The 27,875-nt window shown below is 44.5% G+C and overlaps 1 protein-coding gene across 2 annotated transcripts in view; it reads left to right on the top strand.

The window, feature by feature from the left end:
- Nucleotides 1–4,090: 4,090 nt before the first annotated feature.
- The window catches only part of NDP (norrin cystine knot growth factor NDP), a 62,932-nt gene continuing 39,147 nt past the window's right edge, over nt 4,091–27,875 (top strand). The window contains exons 1-3 of one of the 2 annotated variants that reach the window (XM_060234171.1): nt 4,106–4,216; nt 13,093–13,208; nt 14,300–14,446. The gene's annotated coding sequence lies outside the window, so the exon portion shown is untranslated. Of the gene's footprint in view, nt 4,217–13,092; nt 13,209–14,299; nt 14,447–27,875 lie in introns of both variants that reach the window. The other variant, XM_060234172.1, reaches the window with a different exon arrangement.

The following is a 27,875-nucleotide window of genomic DNA, read 5'->3' as shown; positions in this document are numbered from 1 at the left end:
AACAGATTAGAAACAACGCTTGTATGGGATAAGTCCATATGGGTTAGAATGTAGGTAAAGCAGGGGTGGGAAACCTCCATCCCGAGGACCGTATATGGCCCTCGAGGTCACTTGGTGTGGCCCTCAGGGATTGCTGGACCAAACCGAGCCACGTGGCAGCCTCCCTGGGGTCTGGCTGGCCAGTGAGGATTGTGGGGCCCAGCTGCACTGTGCAGCAGCCTCCCCAGGGCCAGGCAGAGATCACAGGGCCCAGGTGTACTGGGCTCGGTACTGGGTCCCATCCTCTTTAACTTGTTCATAAATGATTTAGAGTTGGGAGTGAGCAGTGAAGTGGCCAAATTTGCGGATGACACTAAATTGTTCAGGGTGGTGAGAACCAGAGAGGATTGTGAGGAACTCCAAAGGGATCTGTTGAGGCTGGGTGAGTGGGCGTCAACGTGGCAGATGCGGTTCAATGTGGCCAAGTGCAAAGTAATGCACATTGGGGCCAAGAATCCCAGCTACAAATACAAATTGATGGGGTGTGAACTGGCAGAGACAGACCAAGAGAGAGATCTTGGGGTCATGGTAGATAATTCACTGAAAATGTCAAGACAGTGTGCGTTTGCAATAAAAAAGGCCAACGCCATGCTGGGAATTATTAGGAAGGGAATTGAAAACAAATCAGCCAGTATCATAATGCCTCTGTATAAATCGATGGTGCGGTCTCATTTGGAGTACTGTGTGCAGTTCTGGTCGCCGCACCTCAAAAAGGATATTATAGCATTGGAGAAAGTTCAGAAAAGGGCAACTAAAATGATTAAAGGGCTGGAACACCTTCCCTATGAAGAAAGGTTGAAACGCTTAGGGCTCTTTAGCTTGGAGAAACGTCGACTGAGGGGTGACATGATAGAAGTTTACAAGATAATGCATGGGATGGAGAAAGTAGAGAAAGAAGTACTTTTCTCCCTTTCTCACAATACAAGAACTCGTGGGCATTCGATGAAATTGCTGAGCAGACAGGTTAAAACGGATAAAAGGAAGTACTTCTTCACCCAAAGGGTGATTAACATGTGGAATTCACTGCCACAGGAGGTGGTGGCGTCCACAAGCATAGCCACCTTCAAGAAGGGGTTAGATAAAAATATGGAGCAGAGGTCCATCAGTGGCTATTAGCCACAGTGTGTGTGTGTGTGTATATATATATATATATATTTGGCCGCTGTGTGACACAGAATGTTGGACTGGATGGGCCATTGGCCTGATCTAACATGGCTTCTCTTATGTTCTTATGTTCTTATGTACTGTGCGGCAGCCTCCCTGGGGCCTGGCTGGTCAGCCAGAATTGCTGCAGGGCCTGGAAAAGTTATTGTCACAGTTCAGTTTGCACTTGATTATCCCAGATGGTGTGACCTAATATGCTAATATTAGCGGATGTGATCTAATATGCTACTGAGTTCCTGCTGGGCTTTTTCTTCAAAAAAGCCCTGGACCTATGCATTTGCCTAGGGCAGCGGGCCGGGTGTGTGTGTGCCAGATTAGGCTCTCCCCACATGACTTCAAATAGTAAAACAATTATTTGCATTAATTTTGCTGGTCTGAATTGTTCTCTCTCGGTGGAGCACTGTTTTTTAAGTTGATAATTTTTTATGGCCCGCGAATGATGTTATAAATATCCATATGGCTCTTAGCAGGAAAAAGGTTCTCCACCCCTGAGGTAAAGAATAAGATAGTCTCATTTTTCCCCACATCAGATACAGGTCAGTTTCCTTATGGGGCTGAATTTCAGAAATTGTAGGCTTAAGCTTTTGCTGTTTCCCAGTCCCTCCATGTCCTCTTTTTCTGATAGTAAACTTCCTGCCCCCACTTTATGGTAACAAAGGCAACAACAACAGCCCCCACTCCAGACAAAGTTGTGGTTTCTGCATACTCAAGGCAATTAAGCAGAAGAGGGGGAGGACCTAGGTTTGCCAGTCCTCAAATCCTTGTGGGGGAATCCCCAGTTTTGCAGGCTCCTACCTGCCACCAGCTAGCTGGCCAGCCAGGGGAAGCCCCAACAGCCATGAAAAAGTTTGGAACCTTAGAAGAAGTTTGGAAACTTGGAAGATGCATGTGCCTTTAAATCTCAGTAGGAACAAAGCTGAATGGGGGTGGAGTAAGCCAGCAGAGCCACATGGCTGTTCTTGGTGAATCTGTGAAGCTGCGAGAAAGGAAGAGAGCTCAGTCCCTCTTTTTATTTTACATTCCTTTCATAAGTTGTTTGCATAGTAAAGAGTAAACCAGAACCTTTTATTAACTATATTAATCTGGAGAAGTTGGTGGAAATACAGCAGACAGTTACATTCAGTCACTCCTGTGGGTAAACTGCTCCAGTGAGATCATAAAAGTGTGTGCTTGCAAACTGTGTTTATTTTGACTGCTTTGTGAGTGTGTTCACTTTAATTTAGTGGAAGTGCAGCCAGCTGCTGGGGAACAAGGAAATGAAGACTATATTCAGGGGAACTGCACTGCTAGTTTGGTGTAGTGGTTAAGTGTGCAGACTCTTATCTGGGAGAACCAGGTTTGATTCCCCACTCCTCCACTTGCAACTGCTGGAATGGCCTTGGGTCAGCCATAGCTCTGGCAGAGGTAGTCCTTGAAAGGGCAGCTGCTGTGAGAGCCTTCTCAGTCCCACCCACCTCACAGGGTGTCTGTTGTGGGGGAGGAAGATAAAGGAGATTGTGAGTTGCTCTGAGACTCTGAGATTCAGAGTGGAGGGTGGAATATAAATTCAATATAATCTTTTTCTTCTATATTTTTATTTACTTATTTTAAGGAATGGGAAAGTTTCCTGACTCTACCCAAAAGTACCGAGGTATTTTCTGAGTTGGATCTGGCAACCCTAGGGAGAACCAAACCACCTAATGAGGAGTAAACAAAACAAACAAACAAATAATAAATGGTCAAAGAGCTGCTGTGAGCCCACTGAAAAGGATGAGAAAGGGGGAAATAGTGTGCTCAGGTCACAGAGAACTTGATGAATCCTGGGGGGGGGGGGGGGGGGATGTTTCTGTTGCTGCATTTTCCAAACTTTCTCTTATGTTCACACCAGATTGTTATTATCATTATTACTGAAATATTTTGTGGCACTCTTATGAGTAAAATGCTATATGGTGCTTAAATTGTTATAAATTAAAATGCTATATGGTGCTTAAATTCCAGAGCAGTAGCTGTATTTGTCTGTTGTAGTCAAAATAATAAATATTCTTCTGGATATAGATGCACTTGGATGATATAGGATAAGAAGCAAGCAATGAAGCTGCAAGCAAGGATAGGAAGGAAGCCAGAAGACCTACCAATCCAAGATTAGATTACTTTACCTATGAAAGCAAGATCCAACAAAAAGAATAAATGATCCAGTCAGCATGGGTGTGGACCTCTTCCAACTGCCAATAAACTAGTAAAGTAAAATGAATAAATGGACAACCACTTTGTATTGTGTCAGTGAACCAGCCTCAATGGAGCCCACAGATGACAATGTCAAATCTTTATATGAATTCCAGCAAAGCTACTTCAAATTCGAATTTCTTATCCACCCCACCCCCCTTCCCAAAGTATGGGTGGTTGAAACATTCACCAACTGTTTTATGTTCCCACTTTGAATTATGTCTGATTTGTATTCTTTTGCAATTAGATAGTCCAATTTAGCCAATGTAAACTTCAGAAGAGTATTTTAGGCACATGTCAGCCCATGATGAATTTATATGTAGTCCTTGTATGTCTATAACTCCTGTGAGTTAGGTTACTTCTTTGCTAATCTGGAACCAAATCTGTGGTCCAGTTGATAAGTTGCTACTGGAAATGCAGCTATGTATTTGCAGCTCCTCATGTGGAGTTTTGTCTCAAGAAGTTTCCCATGTGGCTGCAACCACACCATGAAAGAGGTTGAGGAAACATTTGTATTTGGAAGTGAATTGAGTTTCCAGAATTTTTCACACTTCTGTATAGATGCAGTAAATCAGAAGTCTAAACTCTGAGCAAAGCATGTGGGTCACTGTGGTTAAAAATTCATCTGAGAGGGAAGGATCAAAGTCACCTGGCAAGCTGAAGGTATGAAAAGCCAGACAGATTTTCATTTGGCTGGCAGGGATTAACTATGTGTTCAGGAAAACCTTGCTTTGACTGGAGTGACAAGAGAAGTATATGGTGAGAGCAGAGATTGCCAAGAAGGAGATGTCTTAACCATCTGGAATCAAAGGTCAGACAAAGCAAGAACTGGGAGAAAGTTTATGGAAATGGGGCTAAGAATAACCTTCTGTTGACAAGGCTTCTGATGACATGCAGGTTCTGACACAGCATCTTGATGCTATATTGTTCAACTACCCTCCAGGCTGGTGTGAAGCTCACATGCCATTTGTGTATCACTTGATGCAAATCCAGCCTCCAGATTTTCACTTGGCCTGAGACAGACATGATTCCTTAGTCCTTTCTTACAACTAACATTATTTAGTTACATTTGTTGCTACAAAGTCACATTTGCCTGGACACTATTCCTACCACTGTAATGTACAGACATTTGTACTTTTGTTGTTGTTATTGCCTCTCTCCTGGTGGGTTGACGGCTCACCCAGAAACCATCTCCTAACAAGCTAAAACAAAAAGCAACTTTAAAAGGCAAAAATTAAAATTAAAAAGATTATACAATTTTACTGTTTATTTTATATAGCCATCAGTAAATCCCTTTGTGGATGAAGAAAGCCTCAAATGGGGCCACCCACAGACGAGATATCTGCCTGACTGGGGGTTTACCAAGTGTGCACAAAAATATGACTTTCTAAATTACCCCTCCCCCCACAAAAGAGAAAAAACCTTTAAAACTGATATGATGAAGACTGAACTCCAGACAGGATGGAATGCTGGAAGCAGCTAAGAGTCAGTTAAAGGGGGAGGGACAAGAAATCAATCTACTCAAACCCCTGTGAGATCATAGAATTTTTGTTGGAGATTTGGAGCAGATTTCCAAATTGTTCTCCCCCTCCTGTGATTCCTCATGAGCCCCCATCTTCTTTATTTATTTAAAACATTTTATGCCACATTTCCATCCAAGCAAGGCCCACAATGCAGCAAACATAAAATCATTAAAGCATTCAAACAATTAAAATACAGTTAAAATATAAAATTCAATTAAAAATATATTAAACAAACACTAGAAGGAAGGTCAACAACTGTTGTTGGAGTATGCCAGACAAAAAAAATGCCTGTGGGCAAAAAACACCCATAGAGGGAGACAAAAGAATCTCCCTGGAGATGGATATCTAGTGATTTGGTGCCACAACACAGAAGGTTCTTTCTCGGGTCACCATCCATCTAGCCTCAGATGATGAGGGCAACAGAAATAGGACCACCAAGTATGACAGGAGTGAGTGGGTAGGTTTGTATGGGAGAAGGCGGTCCTTAAGGTATGTTTGTCCAAGCCTGTTCAGGTCTTTAAAATGAAACCACTTTGAATTGAGCCCAGAAGCAAATTAGAAGCCAGTGCAGGCAGAACAAGACTGGAGTGATATGGTTCCTTCAACCCACTCCAGTCAACACTCTGGTAGAAGCATTCTTTACCAACTGTAGCTTCCAAAGATAGTCTTCAAGCTCAGCCCACATGAGTCACAGTGGCAAGATCTTTTCTGTTCAAGAAGGGCTTTAGCTGGCTCACCAGTTGAAGTTACTGAAAGGCACCCCTGACCACCAGCAGGAGACCTGGGTCCAGGTGCACCCCTGACCTATGAACCTGCTCTTTTAAGGGGACTGCAACCCCCTTTCAGAACAGGGGATGACCCATTTCCTGGCTTAGACCTTCCTCCCAACAGTAACATCTTTGTTTTGTCAGGCTGCTTTGTCTAGGCTTGTTAGCCCTCAGCTATTCCAAAACTGTCTCCTGGCACCTGTTCATGGTCTCCACATTCTCCCTGGGATCTGCTGGTAGTGTGAGATAGAGCTAGTGGGAATGCAGCTCAAATCTCTTTACATGGATGTTGAAAAGCATAGGAGACAATATGGAACCTTAGGGAACCCCACAGGTGGAGAACCTCATAGGGAACCCCATAGTCATGGGGCAGAGCAGCAGTCCCCTTGCACCACACTGTGAAATTTACCCTCAGGATAGGATTAGAACCACTGCAGAACAGTGCCTCCTAGTCTGAGACCTGAAAAGTGATCCAGGAGGTTCCCATGATCAATGGTATCTAAAGCCACCAAGAGGTCCAGGATACAGGATTATGCTCCTGCTGTCTATCTCCCAGCACATGTCACCACCAGGGCAACCAAGGCCATTTCATTCTCATAACCAGACCTGAGAGAGGGCACCTTGGAGTAATTATGTCAATACCCCAGGTTGTTTTTTCATTCCAGAGGTCAACCAGGGCTTTGACAACCACTGACCATGTCAGCAAGAAAATCCCCCACTGCCATCAGAAAACCTATTGGATGGACCAGGCTATGGGGGTGGATTGATCTCACACCCCTGTAGAGTCTCAACCCCAGTTTACATTCATCACTAGTTCAAGAAATGTTCAGAATAGGCATTCACCTTAGAGAAATTTTTCTTAAAGTCAAATTTCTGATTTTGTATGTGTATGTATGTGTGTGTGTTTGCGATGCTCAAACACATCCAGTTCACATTCTGTTCAGCAGTGAACAGGTAAACCTCTTTTTTCCATCAGTTCATGAACTAAGTGAGCCTGTGTGAGTAACAAGTTATTTTCCACATATTCAAATAATACAATACAGAACCCTGTAATCAACACTTTTTCATACATGTAGTGTTCTCGTATGTCAACAGTTTTTCATACATGTACTGTTCTCACATATCCAGTGGGAGTCCTCCCTCACAAACCTGTCATTGCTTCTGGCCACGCAGCAGACGATCAGATAAACAATAAGTAAGTTAATTGGTCAGCCATTGACATCAAATTAAAACTTTTAAAAAGCCTTTCTGTTGGTTGTTAATTTAAGTCCATGTTATAGACATTATTTTATGTGTGCACATTTTCATACAGGCTTTTGGGGATCATAGTAACTCCACCCCATGTAATCTAATTACCTATTGTGTGACTATTCATGATCCTCAGGGAGAATCAATCCACCTACTGCAAGGATTCAAAAATGGCTTTGCAAGGGAAAGGAAACTGAAACTGAAACATCTCAGCTGCTGCACAGCCATTCGGGGTCAATCACAGGAAACCCAATAGTTCAATAAGTGTAAATGAACAGTTACTAAAGAAATCAGCTAATCAGTTTACAAATCAACATGTACATCAGGCATGGCCAGGGGTCATTTTGTAGAAAAATTGGTGCTGGGGCTCGTTTGCATAACTCATATGCATATGCCACACACCCCTGACATCACTGGAAGGTGTACTAAATTATATCAGCTCAGCATTTACCATAAAATGCTTCTTGAATTATAATTCTCATAATAAAACCTTCTCCCCATCATACTATTAAAATTACTTTTTCCTATGTGGCCACAGTGCATGATGAAGATTTCCATCTGTCTGTTTTATATGTTTTAGTTATTTTCCCATTTTGTGTGTGGAAAAAAATTAGAAAGTTTGTCAAGTCTTAGAGTACAGCAAAATTCTCACAGGGGATTTGAACAATGGAGCCCAGAAGAATTTGGTGAGGGGGGGCAGGCCCGGCGCGTGGGGTTCTGATGCCCAAGGCAGAACCCCAACATGTGCCCAGCCCCTCGGGGAAAAGTTATCATGTGCAGCGTGACACCTCTGGGTGTTGTCATCACGTCAGGCTCTCAGTGCTTTCCCACCCCAGTGCTCTCCAAGTTGGAGGGTGCTGAGGATGGGAAGCACCGTTCTTTCTGGGCACTGAGGGGCTGGGGAGTTCCTCTGACCCCTCAGCACCCAGAAAGAACATGCGGTGCTTCTCCTTCCCGGCATTCTCCAAATTCGAAGGGCACCGAGGATGAGAAGCGCCATTCTTTCTGGGAGCTGAGGGGCTGGGGGAGCTCCTCCGACCCCTCAGAGTCTGGTCAGAGGTTCAGGGATGGTGCAAGTGGTGAGGGGGTCCTGCCCCTGCTGGGAGCTGGCACCCTAGGCAATTGCCTAGGTCGCTGACTCCCACATGCTGGCCTTGGGGGTGAAGGGTGAGAAAAAGCACAAAGAAAACGTTTAGCGATTCCAGAGCTCTACTCCTGTGAGTTCCTGCCCAAAATGAGGCCTGGCCATGGCACGTTCACTTGTTGAGTGTGTTCACCATGAAATTGTGACATCCCTAGTGTACATAAGTAGTTGCATCTGAAAAGTAAGTAAAATGAATTCCAGTTTCTAATAAGACAGTCTATTGCCCTTAAAAATCAATTATGGGCACAAATTAGGATTGCCAATCCCCAGCTTGGGACAGGGGATCCCCTGGTTTGGAGGCCCTCCCCCTGCTTCAGAGATATAAGAAAGCAGGGATGGGGGAAGGAATATCCACTGGGCACTCCATTATATCCTATGGAGACCAATCTCCATAGGGTATAATGGAGAATCAATCCATGGGTATATGGGGCTATGGGGGAGGCTGTTTTTTGAGGTAGAGGCACTAAGTTTTCTGCATAGCAACTGGTGCCTCTCCTACCCCCCCCCCAAGTTTCAAAAGATTGGATCGGGGTCCAATGCTATGAGTCGCAAAAGAAGGTACCCCCATCCTTTGTTATTTTCGATAGACGGAAGGCATTTAAAAGGAGTGTGGTCCCTTTAAATGTGATGGCAGAACTCCCTCTGGAGTTCAGTTGTGCTTGTCATAACCTTGCTTCTGGCTCCACCCCTCAAAGTTTCCAGATATTCCCTGAGTCAGACCTGGCAACCCTAGCACAAATTAGCTGCTGCAGATTATTCTGTCAAGGAGCTTGATTATCCCATCCCAATTTCCTTGTCATTGTCTAAATAGAATGGTTGGAATTTTATGGGGTACTGGTATAAGTCTGCTGACAAAAAGCTTCTTTCTCAGCAGGGTCTTGAGACCTCCAAAATGGTGATGTGAGAGTCTGCAGGACTTATTTGGACAATTTAAGTATTTATAATCTGCTTTTAAGAGCCCCGTGGAGCAGAGTGGTAAAGCTGCAGTACTGCAGTCTCAGAGCCCTCTGCTCACAACCTGAGTTTGATTCCAGTGGAAGCTGGTTCAGGTAGCTGGCTCCAGGTTGACTCAGCTTTCCATCCTTCTGAGGTTGGTAAAATGAGTACCCAGCTTGCTGGGGGGAAAGTGTAATGACTGGGGAAGGCAATGGCAAACCACCCCGTAAAAAGGTCTGCCGTAAAAACGTTGTGAAAGCAATGTCACCCCAGAGTTGGAAGTGACTGGTGCTTGCACAGGGGATCTTTCCTTTCCAATCTGCTTTTAAAAACAAATACAACATCAGATCAGCAGAAAATACAGTCAAAATGGAGCAAGTGACAACCTTTACTTCTGGGATATCAAAGGATTACAGAGGAGATCAGCCTTACAGAGTCTCTGAAATCTCCAGGGCCTTCCTCATATTCTTGGGGAAGCTCATTCAACAACATAACAAATAATGAAAAATGAACATGAGCAGTAGAACTTACTAACCTCGGTCGGGTAGGGCATCCCCTGCCCCGTGCTGCTGTGCATGCACATTTTCACACAGTCTTATGGGGGGGAGGTCATACTACCCTTCATGTAATTTAATTACTTATTCTGACAAACCTCCCCCCCCCCCAATAGCACTGGCTGAGACATCACATCACTTCTGGCTAAAGAAAAACCAAAACAAAAGTGCCACAGGGAATCTCTAGGAATTGCCAGAAACTCTATCATTTTATCTCTTCTGGTGATTCCTAGAGCAATCTATGTCACTAGAGGTGATGTGATGCCACAGCTGGTGTGATGACCCCTCCCAGCCTCCCACTGATTGCCTGGCATTGCCTGGAAACCCTACTGGAGGAACTACTAGCAGTCTCTGTCCAATGTGATAACTGGAGCTGTCTTATAAATACATATGGCTGAAGGCAGATATGAAGGTCCCCACTGATAAAAAGCTTTAAAGATTAACAGTAGCATGTTGAACTAAACATGGCAATGAAAACACAGCCAGTGTTATGATCTTAAACATAAGTAACATGTTCAAAATGCTTAATTCCTAGGGTTGATAATTCTGGTTGGCAGATTCCTGGAGATTTTGGATGGAGCTGAGGACAGTGGAATTGAGGAGTGGAAGAAACTCAGCAGGGACACAATGCTATAGAGTCCAGGGGGAGCCTAGAGATCAGTTGCAATTCAGAGAGAGTTCCAGGCCCCAGCTGGAGGTTGGTAACCCTAACCTCTGCCAACTGTTTTGCTGCTGCATTCTGCACTAGTTGTAGCTTCCCTGTTGCCTACATGGATTGTGTTACAATGATCCAGTTTTCAGTTTAATAGCATATGAATTAGCATGGCAAAAAGTCATGCTGCCTGGGGAATGTACTGAGAAGGCATATTAGAATCATAGACTCAATCACAGAGTTGGAAGGGGCCACACAGGCCATCTAGTCCAACCCCCTGCTCAATGGAGGATCAGCCCAGAGCATCCCTGACAAGTGTTTGTCCAGCCACTGCTTAAAGGCTGCCAGTGAGGGGGAGCTCACCATCTCCCTAGGTAGCGGATTCCACTGTTGAACAATTCTTACTGTCAAAAAGTATTTCCTAATATCCAGTCAGTACCTTCCTGCCCTTAATTTAACCATTATTGCAGTTCCTATCTTCTGCTGCCAACAGGAACAGCTCCCTGTCCTCCTCTACATGACAGCCTTTCAAGTATTGAAGAGAGCAATCATGTTCCCCCCCGCCCCCAACCTCCTCTTCTCCAGACTGAACATTCTCAAGTCCCTCAGTGTTTCCTCATAAGGCATGGTCACTAGGACCCAGATCATCCTCATAGCTCTCCTGTGCACCCACTCCATTCTATCTACATCTGTCTTGAAGTGAGGCCTCCAGAACTACACACAATACTCCAGTGCGGCCTGACCAATGCAGTATACAGTCTATTCAATCAGTTATCCACCATTTTAGAATTTTCACATGTAGCTTCCATTTGCAAATATAAAAGAACTTGTGGTTGTATTGTGAAATGCACCAAACTGGAAAGAAATAATTTATGCTTTGAGCCTTACTACATATTAGAATTAAATTTCCTTGAACTCACAGAGACTTATTCCAACTATTTTTTTTTAGAGTTGGCATAGCTCACTGACTCTGACAAATAAGCAATTTTAAATATTTATTTCCCCCCAGTTTTGTGGAATCATTTATTTATAAGAGAATCAACCTTTTCAAACTTGTCTTAACAGTAGAATGTGTGAAAAGGATCTAGGGGTCTTAGTGAACCACACGCTGAACATGAGTCAACAGTGTGATGTGGTGGCTAAAAAAGCAAATGCAATTTTTAGCTGTATCAACAGAAGTATAGTGTCCAGATCATGTGAAGTGATGGTATCACTTTATTCTGCTCTGGTAAGACCTCACCTAGAGTATTGTGTTCAGTTTTGGGCACCACATTTTAAGAAGGATATAGACAAGCTAGAACGGGTCCAGGGGAGGGCGACAAAGATGGTGAGGGGTCTGGAGACCAAGTTCTATGACGAAAGGTTGAAGGAGCAGGGTATGTTTAGAGGAGATGGCTGAGAGGTGATATGATCACCATCCTCAAGTACTTGAAGGGCTATCATATAGAGGATGGTGTGGAATTGTTTTCTGTGGCCCCAGAAGGTAGGACCAGAACCAACTGGTTGAAATTAAATCAAAAGAGTTTCCAGCTCAACATTAGGAAGAACTTCCTGACCTTTAGAGCGGTTCCTCAGTGAAAGAGGCTTCCTCAGGAGGTGGTGGGCTCTTCTTCCTTGGAGGTTTTTAAACAGAGGCTAGATGGCCATCTGACCGCAATGAAAATCCTGTGAATTTGGGGGAGGTATTTGTGAGTTTCCTGCATTGTGCAGGGGGTTGGACTAGATGACCCTGGAGGTCCCTTCTAACTCTATGATTCTATGATACAGTGAATCTCTCTGAGAATGATTACAACTGGCAAACCAATGGTATCTGTCACCAGACTTTCCCAAATTTATAACACCATGAAGAACTCTTTGTTTTGCAGCAAAGATAACGCTTCTTTTTCATTGTGGTGGCAAAATTCATGAACTGTAAAATATTGGAAAATACTAGTAGTAATCTTTTCCACTGGCATAGTCTATACAATTGCTTGTACACCAGAACTATTATTGTCAAACTTTGTTGTATGTATGCCTTCTTCAAGAATTGGTCCTATATGCAGTAACAATTGCTCATATTGTCTTTGCCAGACACTAGAAGAAAAATTCTCTTCCAGTAAAAGAGAAGTTAAAGGATCCATTTGTATGATTAAAGTGACAACTGTTTTTTTTTAAGAAAACCTTTAAATAATAATGAATTTGGAGATAAATAGTAAATCAGATGGACAACTAATTTTGGTTTAAGTGAAATGCTCGAAGACAGTGATTAAGTTAATTATTCATATTTTGCTTGTCTCATTGAATCATGAGTTAAAGTATGTATTTATTGAATGATTATTTCATTGGAAGTCCTGGTGGACATATTTCCTGGGTGTAAAGAATAGAAAAATGATGAAAAGATGGTTATTATGTCTTTTCTGAATTTACATCTTTGCTAGTTGATCAACACTTTTATATAGGAGCCTGGAGACAGGGTCTAATGAAAATTTCTATAGCAGAGGTTCTGTGTTATGTCTTTTAGAAAGTTTCCACTACAGAAGTTATCAGTGACCCACCTATCAATGACATTGCAGGGGGATTGCAGTTTTTCTTTAGCCTTGCATAAGTAATGAAATAATGTGCAAACATGAAAGAAATGAAGATGTTAGACATTTAATAAGGGCTTGGTGGGAAAAGTGGCTCAGACTCAGGTTAAGCCAATCTAAAACCCAAGTGGACCACTTGCTTTGCACCCAGCCAAATTTGACTGTACAACACATCAAGCCAAAGAATGTTTCCTTTGTTGTGTTCATGATGCTTACTCATTGACAAGCCATTCCGCTTTTAGAGGAGTCTATTTTTACAGCATAATTTCCATCTGTCTTTTGATCTTTTCCCACATAAGAGGCTCAGATATTAACAACACTGCCCAAGCCTAAAGACAGAGACTGTGACAGCATTGCCTCAGGACTCCTGCCCACTTGGGGGTCAGGTCTGTTGTTCAGACGGCACTCCTGAATAGTAAGATGTACTCTCTGCTCTTTGGCCAAGTGTAAGCCTTTTTTAAAAAATGAACTAGATGGATGTTTTGTTGTCTGTGTGCCACCATTAATCTCCCAAGCACTACAGAAATATAGTAGAATCTCAAGGACCACGGTGACAGAGCAAAGCATATTCCATTTGCTGTGTGTCTAGTGGGACTGAAGAACATGGTTTTTACATTTAATATAAAGTAAAATTCAGCATCTGTGGTTTAGTTTCATAGAAATTGATAACTGGAAATGTATTGTTAGCATTACGTCTGATAAATATAGTGTAAGAAAAGAGAAGTGGAGGTATGAATCCATTTTAAGTACTCAGACAGGGAGTATGATAGAAACAAATGTTTGCAGATAAACATGCATATTCAGTGGATTTTCTTTCTCTCACTGATCATTAAAGAGAGTGCTGGCTTAAAGGAGAAATTCCAAACTAGTAGGGGGAAAACATTTTGCAGTGTTGAATGTATGCCAGTCTACTCAGTTTGATAGCTGGGACAATATAATGAAACCTGTCTGAACGACTGCAATAAGTCAGCACGCCTCACATATAAGATAAGTCTAGCATCAGTCATTCCAGCTGCTGCTCAGACGGTCATCTTCCCAGTGAAGTAAGCTGCAGGGTTACCAGTAAATGTGAGTGAAGGAAATTACGAGGCATATGTTCACACAAAACATATTTCCTTTTAATGATGTGTTGCAAATTCTTAGCAGAACTGTAATGAGCATGTACCCAGTCAAAGCCTTCATGTCATTTATTTAGGGCAGAATTAAGTTTAGGACCTGAACACCACTGCCTTTTTATACTATGACACCAGGCATCCTGAATTTCAGTTTATTTGCATCTACTTTCTTAGTTCTCCAATGAGAAGTCTCTGCATAAGGGAGCTTGACTAGTGGTGTTTAGTGATTTCTCAGATAACAAGAGCTTCGCATTTCGGTGGAATTCCCATTTGCTTGTGAGCTGCTGCTGCCGCTAGCCTGATTGATATATGACTGCAGTGGCACTTTTCCATTTGACATTCTCTCGCTCCCTCTCTCTGTCTCTCTCTCTCTCTCTTGCTTAAACAACAGCCCTAACTTTTGTGTGTTGCAAATATAAAAGGGAAGCCATGTGACAGAGGGACAGAAGAACAAAAGCATTTGGAAGTAACAAGAGCTCTTTTTTGCTCTCACAGTATAGAAGACCAACAGGAGGTGGGAGCAACACATTTTCCAAAGGTAAGACAGCACAAAATAAAGAGCTTTCTATGGAACATAAAATATTTCATGAGCTTAATGTGAATTAATTTGTTTTTTGATTTGACAGCACCACAGTCTGTAACTAGCCTGTTTTATTATTAATGCACATAGATTTCAAAAATTACCTAAGGGTTTGATGCCTGCATCTTCTGATTAGTCTGTGCTCCAGATGCAAGTGTGCAAGCAATGAGAAACCAACAATGTTTCTAGAGATACAATTGTTCCACAGAAGCCAGCTGGAAAAACCTCTCAACATGCTGGCTTCTGTGGCTTTAAGATGACATTTATTTATAGTAGATTGAACTAGAAGGGGAAATGGTAGAGTGTTTGTGAATTCCCAAAAGCTTTAGGGTATCTTCAGTACTGTCTTTGTCCTGTTGAAATGGGATTTTAGAAACATGGGAAAGGTTTCTTGTTTAAAAAGGAGATGTTTACTTTCTTTTTTTGCAACTTATGTATGCATATCCTTTGCCAGTCATCTCTGGAAGTGTTTAGAACAGTTTGAAACAATAAGCAACATTTATTTGTAGCTTTGTGGTTTACCCTTTACAAGGAGTGGCTTTTTGCTTTTGTTGTGGGGAAAGTCTTTTTTTCTTTACCTTATTATTTATCCAGCCCCCTGGCAAGCTGTGCTATGGAGTGCACAGCACTGGTTATGGATTAGGATGGATTTAATATGTGCCTTTGATTGGCTCAAACCTGTGAGGAAATCCACAGTGTTTGTCTTGGCTGTAGTACAGAGGAGATATATTGAGCAGCCGGCTTACCCCTTCAGCACAACCAATAATGTGCTGTGGATATCTGTTTGGCAGATCAAGCCAAAGGATGCTTGGGCAAGGGGCACAGCTTTCAGGAACAATCTGTGAGGCCTCCAACGTGTGCTATTCAAAGAAGTTTCTACTGCTCTGGAATCATTATTTTGCTTTTGATTAAATTTTCTCCTTAAGAGCACCATCACTATGGGAGACAAATGTAACAGGACTTTAAGAGAAGTATAATTGTGTGTATCTGATGAAGTGTGCATGCACATGACAGCTTATACCCAGAATTAAACTTTGTTGGTCTTAAAGGTGCCACTGGACTCACACTTTGTTCTGTGATGTGAATGTTAATGGACAAGAGGTCATAGATGTGCTAAAAAGGAGGTGATTACAGAGGAAAAATCCCCAAAGGAAACTTTGTTAAAAAAATATGCAGCAACACCCAAATATGGAGGTGAATGAAATAGTCCTGCAGGGATTCAAGAATAGTTAATAGCAATAAGCATGATGGGATCTTGCTTTTCGCAGATAATATGGCCATAATATCCTTGACCGAAATAGGACTGAGAAGGCTATTACAACGTCTAGGGACATACTGTAATGATGAAGCCCTTAAGTTCAACCATGCAAAGACTAAAGTCATGGTCTTCAGAAAAAAAGACCAAAATCTTCTGCTGGAGTATAGCAGGCAAGCCAAACAACCAATGCAGCTTCTTTGAATACCTTTAAGGAGACACTGAATTGGAATGCCCAGCTGGCATCGGTAATTCTTCACTTTTTTCATATAAAGGGTGAATGCTTGATAGATCCAGCCCTAAAATTATTTAAAAGCAAGGTTCTACCACATCTTTTGTATGGTGCTGAAATATGAGGGTGGAATGAGACTGCTTTATCTAGTCTGGAGGTAATCCAGAATCAGTTCCTAAAATGAATTCTTGCTCTTCCTAGGGGCTCTCCTGCTGCCCTGATGAGGGCTGAAACAGGACTCCCATAAGAGTACAGGTACACCTAGCTATAATAAAACATTGGGAAAAAAGTAAATTCTCTCATCATAATTCCCTTAATTACCATTCATTTAATTTTCTACTATCGAAAGATCACAGGCGTTCTAGATAGCTCAACAACATTATCCAGAGTTATTCTATTCCTGATGATCTCCTAGGGACCCAAAGTGACAATTCTCAATTTAGGGATTGGATATAGTTTTCAGATACGTTGCTAGATTGTTCTCTAATCCTAAAATCTAAAGTAGCCCCCTGGTTCAGACTAATCAAATCTGAGCATCTGAGATCCCTATACCTGGCTAATATCTCCAGATTTAACATCAGAACATCCTTCACAGCTCTCTGCTTTCAGACTATGCAAACAACTCTGTTAACTGGTCGATATTCCCACATCCCGACAGAACATTGTTTTTGCATTTGTGGTTCACCTATGATAGAGAACCTCCCCCATTATATTCTATCCTGTCCACTCTACAATGCCCCCAGAATTAAATTTCTGTCTGGAGTACTAACCTCCTTAAAAACATGTTCAGAAACTGAAAAGATTATATTTCTGTTATCTGACAATGATGCTTATGCGTCCTATAGAGTCTCTTTGTTTGGCCTTGCAGCAAAGAAGATAAGAGAAAGAGTAAAATGCTGTAACTTCTTGAGACTGGCCTTTCTGGGGAACTTTTAAGGTGTTAATTGAAAACTTTGTTGTTTGGGTTCTGTTTTGTAATGGCCGGTGGCTATACACAATAAAATTTTGACTGAAAAAAATAATAATCATGATGGTGGCATCGTAAATAGGTTCATGACTCCTTAACCTTAAGCCTTTGAACATTTGGAAATGGTTAGAAGATCATGAGCTAGAAAATGTTTTCTAAAGGCTGCATTTGAATTCAAGAGAGCGGACTGCCTTTCAGCTTGCATATAAGCCAGGAGAATAATCTAGATTCAGAAATGGAGTTAACTCCTCCAGCACAGTTTCCTTTTCAGAATGAACAGGCAAAGTGGCATACCTTTACAGAAAGTGACAACAGACTGCTTGAAAGACTGCTTCCCCCAGCAGCATGAATCAGTTATAAAATGTAATGCTTATACCTGAACTGTACAGTTCACAGCAAAGCAAACAAAACAGAATGGATAGTGCATACACACACACACACACACAAACTGTAAAAAAATGTTTTGAATTTGAGTGACATCTTAGTGTTGGTCTTCTAATGGTAGCAACCCAAGAGCATAACAGGATCACTTAATGGAGGGGCATAAAGATACATGCCTCATTTTCACTGGATTACTGCTTCCCACACACACACATGCACACACACTTGTACTTTATTTGTTTTAGAGCACTAGTGAACACCATCCAATGATCCAGAGTCCTTGCCTTTAAGTGAAATAACAGAGATTGGTGTTCTCAAAAGTAACTGTTTGGATATGACCAGATGCATGCCCCAATCTTCAGGTAACTCATGCAGCTCAGATAGGGTTGCCAAGTCCAATTCAAGAAATATCTGGGTACTTTGGGGGTGGAGCCAGGAGACTCAGGGTGGAGCCAGGAGACATTGGGGGTGGAGCCAGGAGCAAGAGTGTGACAAGCATAATTGAACTACAAAGGGAATTCTGGCCTCATTCAAAAGGGACCGCACACCTTTTTAAATGCCTTCCTTCCATAGGAAATAATAAAGGATAGGGGCATCTTCTTTTGCTGCTCATAAAAGTGGATCCCCCAGTCCAATCTTTTTGAAACTTGGGGGGTGTATTTTGGGGAGAGGCTCTGGGTGCTATACTGAAAATTTGGTGTCTCTATTAAGGGTGTACAAAAAAATCAGAATTAATCGGATTCAGAAATATACGGGGCCAAAATATTTGGAATTCTGTATATTTCTGAATACCGGTATTCAGAATAGCCATATATACTGGAGATATACGGCTATTTCTGAATATACGGCCCCATTATACCCTATGGGCCATTGAAATCAATGGCAAAATAGGGTATATTGGAAGCCGCCTGGAGGGGAGGGGGTTTGAGGGAGAGCCCCCAAATTTGCAAGGAACCTGCAGCGGACTCTCCCCTATGAACCCCCCAAGTCTCAAAATGTTTGGACCAGGGGTTCCCATTCCAGGGGCACCCAAAGAGGGTGCCTCTATCCCACCATTATACCCTATGGGCCATTGAAATCAATGGCAACATAGGGCATAATCAGAGGCTACTGGGGGGCAGGGGTTTGAGGGAGAGCCCCCAAAACTTCATGGAACCCTCAGGGGACTCTCCCCTACAAAATCCCCAAGTCCCAAAAAGATTGAGCCAGGAGATCCCTGTCTTTGGGCTCCCCAAAAGGCCCATTGCCACCAATGCTGGGGAAAGCCACTTCCCTCCACTATAATTGCTGTGGGAAAAGTGGCTCTGGCCAGAGGGGGGTTTGAGGGAGAGGCCCCAAAACTGCAGGGCAGCTACAGGGGACTCCCTCGCATGCAACCCCCCTGGCCCAAAAAGACTGTCCCCCTCTGTGGGTACCCCAAAAGGAACACTATTCCCAATGGTGAGAAAAAACCAATTAGAGCCACTTCCCCACTGTAATTATCATGGGAAAAGTGGCTCTGGGGAGCAGGGGGTTTTGAGGAGAGCCCCCCAAACTGCTGTACAGCTTCAGGGCACTGTCCCACACAAAACCCACAAGGCCAAAAAAAAACTGGACCAGGGGGTCTAATTCCTGGGGCACCTAAAGCCAAACCTAACTTCACACCAGATAATCTCTATAGGACCCAAATGCACTACATCCCTCTATCTACTCTATGAACCCTGCAGGCCTGGAACCAATATAAACCCAGTTGCCAACATCACTGCCACACAAAGCACAATCTGCTCAAGGTTTGCTCTCCAGCAAACCCAGATGCCAGCTCTCCAGCCCTGCCCCAAACAACGCGGGGAGAGTTGGCCAAGCACAACAGGCATGCTGGTTCTGGGTCTCTCACCCAGATGCCAGCTTCCCTGCCACAGAACGCACAATCTACAGATGCCAGCTCTCCAGCCCTGCCCCAAGCAACACGGGGAGAGCTGGTCAAGCACAACAAGTGTGCTGGTTCTGGGTCTCTCACCCAGATGCCAGCTTCCCTGCCACAGAATACGCAATCTACAGATGCCAGCTCTCCAGCTCTGCCCCAGACAACACAATTCTCAAACAAGAGAAGTGGTGGACCACACCTAGCTCTACATCATTCTATATCTGACACAAAGCAAGAAGCATTTAGACTTACCTTGAGTGATGGATGGTTGGCTGGTCCAGGCTCTTTTGCGTTTCCCAGGGTGCACCACGAGGAGGCGAGCCAGAGTTGCACCCCAAATGAGGAAGATCACTGGGAGGGCCTTAGATTGTGTGAGAGGAAGGGAACCATTCCTTCTCTCTCAGCTCAGCAGCACCACACCAGCTATCACTATCCCACTAGAGGGACCTCAGCATTGGTATGGCTGCTGGCTGCCTCTCATCATCACTGTCACCTCCATCTTTCTTCCTCCTGCCCCTGAAAAAAAACCTGAGTTATCCTGGCTGGGCCTGTGGGTGCTGTCGGTTACAGTTGGGGGCTGCAATGGCCCTTTCACTATTATTAGGCATGTGTGGATGGGGACTGGGGAAATTTGGATTGCTTTACAGATTTTAAATCAGCATTCATTTTTGGTTTGGGGATGGATGAGGGGTTGAGGGGGGTGCACTGCCAATCAATTTGTGAGTGAGTTTTTGGGCTATCTTTGGACTCTAGTCTATGTTTACTGGGAGAGTGTTTTACAACCACCTTCCAAGCGCGGACCAAAAGAGGATGCAGGCACAAGAAGGTGCTCACTTCATTCACTCTCAAAGTCTACGTTCAGGGAGCTGAACAGAGGCAAGTTGACCTTCAGGAAGACCAACTGCTCAACTGTCCAGGGTTGCAGGCGATTGTGATGTGGGCAGACAATGTCGCCTACATGTGAAAAGTTGTGCTTGCTCTGCACGCTCGTCGGTGGGCATGAGAGGAATGCCTTGGCCACGGAGGAGAGGGTCAGCCAGACCCCCTCCTTCACGACCCAGTAATCCAAAGAAGACATTTGCTGCGATTTGTTGGGCTCTGAAAGAAAGTCCCTCACCATCGCAGCCCCTGTCTCCCCTCCCAGATGGGCCAATGAGCCGCCCGATGAGTGTCATCTCGGTACTCTTCTTGGTGTGAGTCTGATGGGAAACACTGCCTAGCTGGAGAGGTTGGGGATGAACAGCAGTGGAAGTGGCAGATGAGCTACTTCCACCACCCCCCTCTGCTTCCGGCATTGGGCCCGCCCTGACTCTGCAGCACTCGACCTTCTGGGAGAGCTCATCTTGCCAGCGATTAAGCTTGTTGGCCCGCTCGGTGACCCCCTTAAGGCGCGGGTCTAACATGGTCGCTATCATGTAGACCTTATCCTGGGTGAAAGTCTGAAAGCAGGCCTCAAGCCTTTCCTGCAGCCTAACAACCAGGGCGTGCACCGCTGGAAGAACGTCTGCACGGCCTTGAGCTGGCACTAGAAATGAGGCCAGGTCTTCACGGGCCATGTGGACCATGGGGGGATGACCAGTGCGATGCTCGCCATATCATACAAGAGCATTTCTGCGTGGGTCTTGAAGGAGCCAAGAAGCTCCACAGTCTGAGAAATGACCACCCAATCCTCTTGGGTGAGATGGTTCTCATTCTGAAAGACCTCGTCTCAGAGACAAAGGCATCCAGGGCTGCTCTCTGCTCCACCATGCCTTCCAGCATGGCACAGGTGGAGTTCCAGAGTGTGCTGACGTCACTGATCAGGTGGTGCCCTGTTTCTGTCTGTTTCTCACACAGCAGATATGAGTCCATATTGCTGCGTGAGAAGTGACCCGTGATGTGCTGACACTTCTGGAACAGAAGACAGTACTCATGGGTCGCGGCTAGATACCGACGATCCTGGCTTTTCATCTGGCCCAATGTGTCCTTAACCACAAGGTGGAGAAGGTGGGCCATGCAAGGAAGGGATTTTAGGCCCTGATGCTGGACAGCCGCCTTGATGTTGGAGCCACCATCAGTCACCACGAAGCCCGTGGTGACGTCCCTGCCTACCCAGCCCTCTAACTGCTGTGAGAGGATGGCTCCGAGAGTGTCCACCATGTGCGGCGTGTCAACTGCTTCGGCGTGCAGCAAGGCCCAGCAATAGCCAGTCTGGTGGCCCTGACCCTGCCTGCTGCTACTGCCACCTCAACCCTGCAGCTCACTGGGTTGCCACCAATGTGCAGTCAGGGAGAGATACCCCTCGAACGCATGTTGGGAGCTCCAGATATCTGAGGTGAAATGAGCAGTCCCCCCAGCAGCATGGGACAAATGCTCCTTCACCACAGATCTGTTTGCCCTGAAAACAGATGGCATAATGGTCCTGCTAATGGTGGTTCTAGCAGGAAGTTTGTACCACGGCACCAGGTACTCGAGCAACCCTAGCACCCCAGGATTCTCAACCACTGAAAATGGAAGCCCATGGGCGACCAACCTGACAAGGTTCCAGGCAATCACCCTCCTGCCATACCTGATTCCCCCTCTTGGCACACAGGTGCCACCCCCCACCAAACATCTCAGGCAGAGATGCCTGACGTCCCTGCCCTGTTGCGGAACTCTCCTGGAGAGCTCTGGAGGTAGTCGCGCTGGGACAGACCTCCTGGCTGGGTGATATTGGCTGCTTGGGCACCCCAGCACTAGCCTGCTTCCCCATTAAGAAGCACTGCCTGGTGGTGCTTCCGCAGGTGGTTCCGCATCTCCCTCGGAGTCAGGTGGGCAGGGTCCCGCCCACGACTGATCCGGGCCCTGCACAGCTGGCACTGCATATAGCGTGGATCCTCTGTAAGTCGGAAATGCTTCCAGACTTCGGAGGTGTACGGATGCACATCTGTGAGGTGCTCGGGGCAGACAGTGTCTCAGAGTGGCAGGAGGGGCTGGTCACCGGGGGGGGGGAAGTGGTCAGAGATGGAGGCACCTCAAGTGCCTCCCTTTCTTCCCCTTCCACCCCATGCGGCCTCCCCTCCTGGCCATCCCCTGAAGGACTGCTGGTGCCCGAAGGAACCGAAGAAGGGAGCTGGTCCTCCTCAACCAGCTTCTCCTCCAGCTCCTGCACGACACTCTGCACCCTCCTTGGAGTGATCGTTTTGGACAGAAAACTGTCCCCAAAGCTCATCTCTAAGGACGGCTGCTCTTGCTGCCCCTCCTCCAGCTGCTGAGGCTGAGTGACATCAGCTGGAGGAGACACTGTCTGAGCAGCAGACCCCTGCTCAGTGCCAGCACCTAATGGCAGCTCTTCTGGGGGCGCTCCAGCAGAAGCCTCGATGAAGGGCCCAAGGTGGGTCTTCTTCATCACACTCCGGTCAGAGTGCTGGAAGGTGGCTGTAAAGTGGCCCTACGCACAGGTGTGTGTGTGGGGAAACCTGGGTCCTCCCCCTCCCCTTCACCATTCTAGTCTTCTCCTTGGCCTTGCCCCAGGGTCCCTCTTCTGCTGACTGTCACTCATGTCACTCTTGGCCAGTTTTACACAACCTGAACTGAGAGTGAGTTTTTTTTACAAACCTAATTCACTACACTGTACCCTGAACCAATAGGTGCCCTGACTTCTTTTTAAAAACCCTCCCACCAAAACGTTTTTGTTTGTTTTTTTGGTCCCTAACCTGTTTTTCTTTGGGTTTGGGTAGTAGTCTGGTAAAGTTTAGGAGACTAGGTGATCCTGCCTCTACCTTGCTACAGTTTTTAAAAGGCTACCTTGAGATGAAGGCAATCCTTGTTATATCCTTCTAGTTAAATTTCTCCTAACTAGATCCTAGGACAAACTGGATTTCCTTGCAAACTAGAAATCAGGTGTCCCCTATAACTAGAGAGAAGCTATGGTTTACCCTATGGAAATCTAAGGATACACTGGCTTTCAGTGGCTGAAAGCAAGATGCACTGCAACCCTAGTCTCTTTAAAAGGGAGCCTGATGTGGCCTAGTAGTCATGCTGCCTTTTATGAGAAACCTAAAATCTTTTTAAATTGCCCCTATCTGGCCTAGCTGAATTTTGAAAGAAGATAAAGCCCTAAACTGGATTAATTTTTTTTTAAATTTCAAAAAACACAATCCCTAAAAACACCCTTATTAGTGGGGCAGCCTATTTAGTGGCCCTAGCCAAACTGAAAGCACCCTCAGACTCCAAAAATAACTATAAAAAACATGAAAGTGACCCACCCCACACATCAACCCCCTCACACCAACCAGAGGTAATTAAAAAAACCCCAAACGTGACAGAAAGAAATATAACTTTTAATGCCCCCCCTCCCCAAAACCAGAACCAGGACAGGATGCAAAACCAACAGCAACAGATCCAAACAAATCCAACTGAGAAAAGGCCAACAAACTCAACTTAAAAAACTGACCTTTCTAACAGTAAAAAACCTCAGGCCAAATCAATCAAAATCAGAACCAGGAAAAGGGACAACAGGACAAGATGCAAAACCAACAACAACAGATCCAAACAAATCCAACTGAGAAAAGGCCAACAAACTCAACTGTTAAAAAACTGATGTTTTAACAATAAAAATTAGGCCAAACAGCACCCCCCTTCCAAGAACCAGAAAGAAAAGAGAAAAGGAACAACAGCAGCACAACACAGCAGTGACAAGTCAAACACAGAATTCTTTTAAAACAGTAAAAAACTTGACTTTTAACAATACAGGAACTTTACCAATCCCTCCCCCCCCCCAAAAAAAAATCCTCTTACTAAAGTAAGATATAGGCAAATTGGCAACCCCCCCACTCCAGGTCGCCACCCCCAGCAGAACCGCTAACCCCAAATAAGCTGCCCACCCACTCAAATCTGGATAAGTAAAGGGACTCTGAGTCTTAAAAAGTCCTTTTACTTTTATCCTAACTAAAATAAAAACAAGAACCCCAAGACTGTCTTACCTGTCTTCTCTTCTCCAGGCAGGTCAGGCAAGGCTGAGAGAGAGCAGCAGCAGCTGAGGCCACGGGCCAGCGCAGCACAATCTCTCTCACACACCAACACCAACACAGCAGCAATGGAATGGAGTCCAGCCAGGCAGACTCCTTAAAAAGGTTCTCTGGCCCTACACAGAGCAGTTTCAAAAAATACCACTGCTCTGTTATTGTCCAGAGAACAGTGTTTACTTGGATACCCAAGTAAACAAAAGAACAACAATGTTGCTGATGGCTGGGGGATTAGCCCAGCCATCAGCTACACAACAGCCCTGCAAAGCATGCATTTGCAAATGCATGCTTTGGATTGGCTGCTGGGGCTCCTCTCCCCCTCACCCTGATCCCAGGGAGGCTATGGGAGAGGCAGGAAAAGGCTTCCAAAGGCGGGAAAGGAGGCAAGCAGCTTCCCTGAGATTGCAGAAGCTCCTTTCCCGCCTTTCACTTTGACTTCCGAATACTTCTGAATATTGATTTGAAAGTATATTGATTCGGAAGTATATGGGAGCCGTATACAGCTCCCATATAATGCCTGCAAATTGGATTCAGATGTATACAATGCCGTATACTTCTCAATCAGGGGGTATTCGGGGGTCTATTCAGTTCGGCTGATCCAAATGCACACCCATAGTCTCTACCTCAAAAAACAGCTCCCCAGAGCTCCAGATACTCACTGATCAATTCTCCATTATTTTCTATGGGAATAAGTCTTCATAGGGAATAATGAGTTCCCAGCAGACATTTCTCTCCCCTCCCCCCGCTTTCTGATGACCCTGAAGTGGGGGGAAGGCCTCCAAACCGGGGGATCCCCTGCTCCCACCTGGGGATTGGCAGCCCTAAGCTCAGATGTCTCCACGCATGTGCTTGGAAAGGCAGGGAAACTCAACCACCGTCATCATTATATGTTTATTTAAATATAGGAGGGGGAGAAAATTGCATCTGATAAGCAGGTTGTAATAAGCAGCTTCTTGTAGTCCCACTGAAGGGGCTGGAGGGCATAGAGGCAAAAAATTAACACAGGTAAGGGAGATCGCTTGTCTTTCTCATGCCACAGAACTTATTTTATGAAGTGTCAGAGTGATGCAGGTACATATGTAGCTTAACTCTGCCTGGGCAGCTGAGGGATATGTCACCATGTACTTCTTAAATTGTATCTGAAATTGTGCAAGCCATTGTCTTAAATGTGGACAATATGATATTTCCATCATGACGATTATAAGTATGTTATGTGAACCACATGGTATTTTAAAATAACTCTTAATGGATGGGAACCAGTCTAATGGTAATAATAAATAGGTAATATTGCATAGGTCTACTGTAGGGTTGCCAATCCCCAGGTGGGCAAACCAGAAACCACAGTGTACAGATCGATAAGAAAACAACAAAACACGGTGTAAATTACACACTTCAAATAAATGCTTTACATTCTTTACTCGTGCATCACTTGTTATGGCTAGCATCAAATGCTCTTAACCCAATAAGGAGGAGGGAAATGTCTGCTAGGCACTTCATTATTCCCTATGAAGATCGATTTCCATAGGGTATAATGGAAAATTAATCTGTGGGTATCTGGGGCTCTGGAGGGACTGTTTTTTTGAGGTAGATGCACCAAATTTTCAACATAGCATCTGATGTCTCTTCTCAAAAGACCCTCCAAGTTTCGAAAGGATTGTACCAGGAGGTCCAATTCTATGAGCCCCAAAAGAAGGTGCCCCTATCCTTCATTATTTCCAGTGGAGAGAAGGCATTTAAAAGGCATGTGGTCCTTTTAAATGTGATGGCCAAAACTCCCTTTGGAGTTCAATTATGCTTGTCACAACCTTGCTCCTGGCTCCACCCCCAAAGTCCCCAGATATTTCTTGAATTGGACTTGACAACCCTAGTCTACAGTAGTTCCATGTTGAATGTCTTTCATAGACATCACACAATAACTCTTTAAGGCAGATCAGCATTACTATCACTCCCTTGCATTTGGGATAGGGAGACTGAAGTCACATGGCTTGCCTACGGCCACCTTATGAGTCTGTAGCAGAGGAAAGGACCTTTTAAATCATATTCTTTGAGCTGTTCTCATCTCTTAAACTGGTACATATCTTTCAGGGAATGGTTTCTGAAGATGCTCTTGTGTAGGAAGCATTAGTCAGCATGCCCCCTGTACCTATGAGAATATTATCTCTGTTACTCAAAAGAGCAGGGCTGCATGTATAGGTCCTGCAGGTTTGAACTAACTACTGTGGGTGCAGAATTCAACATTTTAAAGATTTTTTTTTAAAAAAGAAAAGCGTATGTTTCTAGCCATTATTGCTTCAAAAAGGCATATTTGTGTAGGCAATGCAAAGGGAAATCTCAGAGGAAGCACTGTAGAACAGCAGATTTTCAGGGGTAAGGTGGATAAAGTTTCTTGCTTTTTCCTTTGATTAGCAGAACCAGAATCAATTATGCAAAACATGCAGAGCTATTTAGTGTGCTTAGTTTTCAGGGTTACAGAATCCCATGTGTCTTGGTGCTGAATTCCTGGTGCAGAATTGTGGTGTAGCATGAAATATGATTCAAAGGTAGAAAGTCAAATGTCCTAAGGTATCGTACCCACCATGTTGGAGTGTTAATGTAATACTATCTGAACTAACTGCCACTAATACAATGCAATTTGCACGTTGTCAGGGTGGGGACAGCTGGCCTTCCAGCTTTGGAAGAACACTCTCCAATGCTCTCCACTAGAGCAAGATTTTGGTTATTTCGCCTCTATCAGAGATCCTGCAACTGTAAGAAAAGGTAATGATTTAACAGTGGGAAACCTTGTCCTTCCCTTTTTTGCTTTTCTCTACCACATCTGTGCCATGCGAAGGTTCCTCAGAACTGAGAAATCAGGTTTTAAGGTATCCTTTCCCTTATCCATAGGCCAATAAATCTGAAATATTATTGAAGAAGACATTGGAAGACATTGGATTTATATTCCACCCTCCACTCAGAGTGGCTCACAATCTCCCTTATCTCCCGCCCCCACAACAGACACCCTGTGAGATGGGTGCGGCTGAGAAGGCTCTCACAGCAGCTGCCCTTTCAAGGACAACCTCTGCCAGAGCTATGGCTGACCCAAGGCCATGCCAGCAGGTGCAAGTGGAGGAGTGAGGAATCAAACCTGGTTCTCCCAGATAAGAGTCCACATAGTTAACCGCTATACCAAACATGGTCATCATGGTTATCATGGTTTCTCCTTTGCCTGGCTTCACAGGAAACTTCCTTCCTTCCTTGGTGAGCTTTAACCATGTGAATGCCTCCAACATCTGTCCTAGGTTCCATGTACACAAGCGTAGGAACAATCAGAGCTGAATTTTACATCTGTAACTAGTGACTTGGACATGGGTGGGACTGAGTGGGCATATTTCCTGTTGTGGACAAGGTGGAAGATAAATGCATCACGATTTTCATTTTGTGTGTATGAAGACATGAAAAAAAGATCCCATGGGGCAATTGTGAGAGGGCAATCAGTCAGAGAAAAAAAGCATTCCTTCTCTGTAAAGTTGCAAGGTGGCAAATACAGGGATAGCTTTAAAAATGTACACAATAAATGACACACCCCCTCCAGCATTTTGCAGTGCTGCTTTTACACACAGAAGGCACAAGCCATTCAGGTAGCACAGTGGTCTTAACAGGCACAGGTGTGGGAAGCCATAGCCAA

Source organism: Heteronotia binoei, chromosome 3 (genome assembly GCF_032191835.1).
Source record: "Heteronotia binoei isolate CCM8104 ecotype False Entrance Well chromosome 3, APGP_CSIRO_Hbin_v1, whole genome shotgun sequence".
NCBI lineage: Eukaryota > Metazoa > Chordata > Lepidosauria > Squamata > Gekkonidae > Heteronotia > Heteronotia binoei.
The sequence above is the reverse complement of the archived record's forward strand: the minus strand, read 5'-3'. Positions and strand labels throughout refer to the sequence as shown.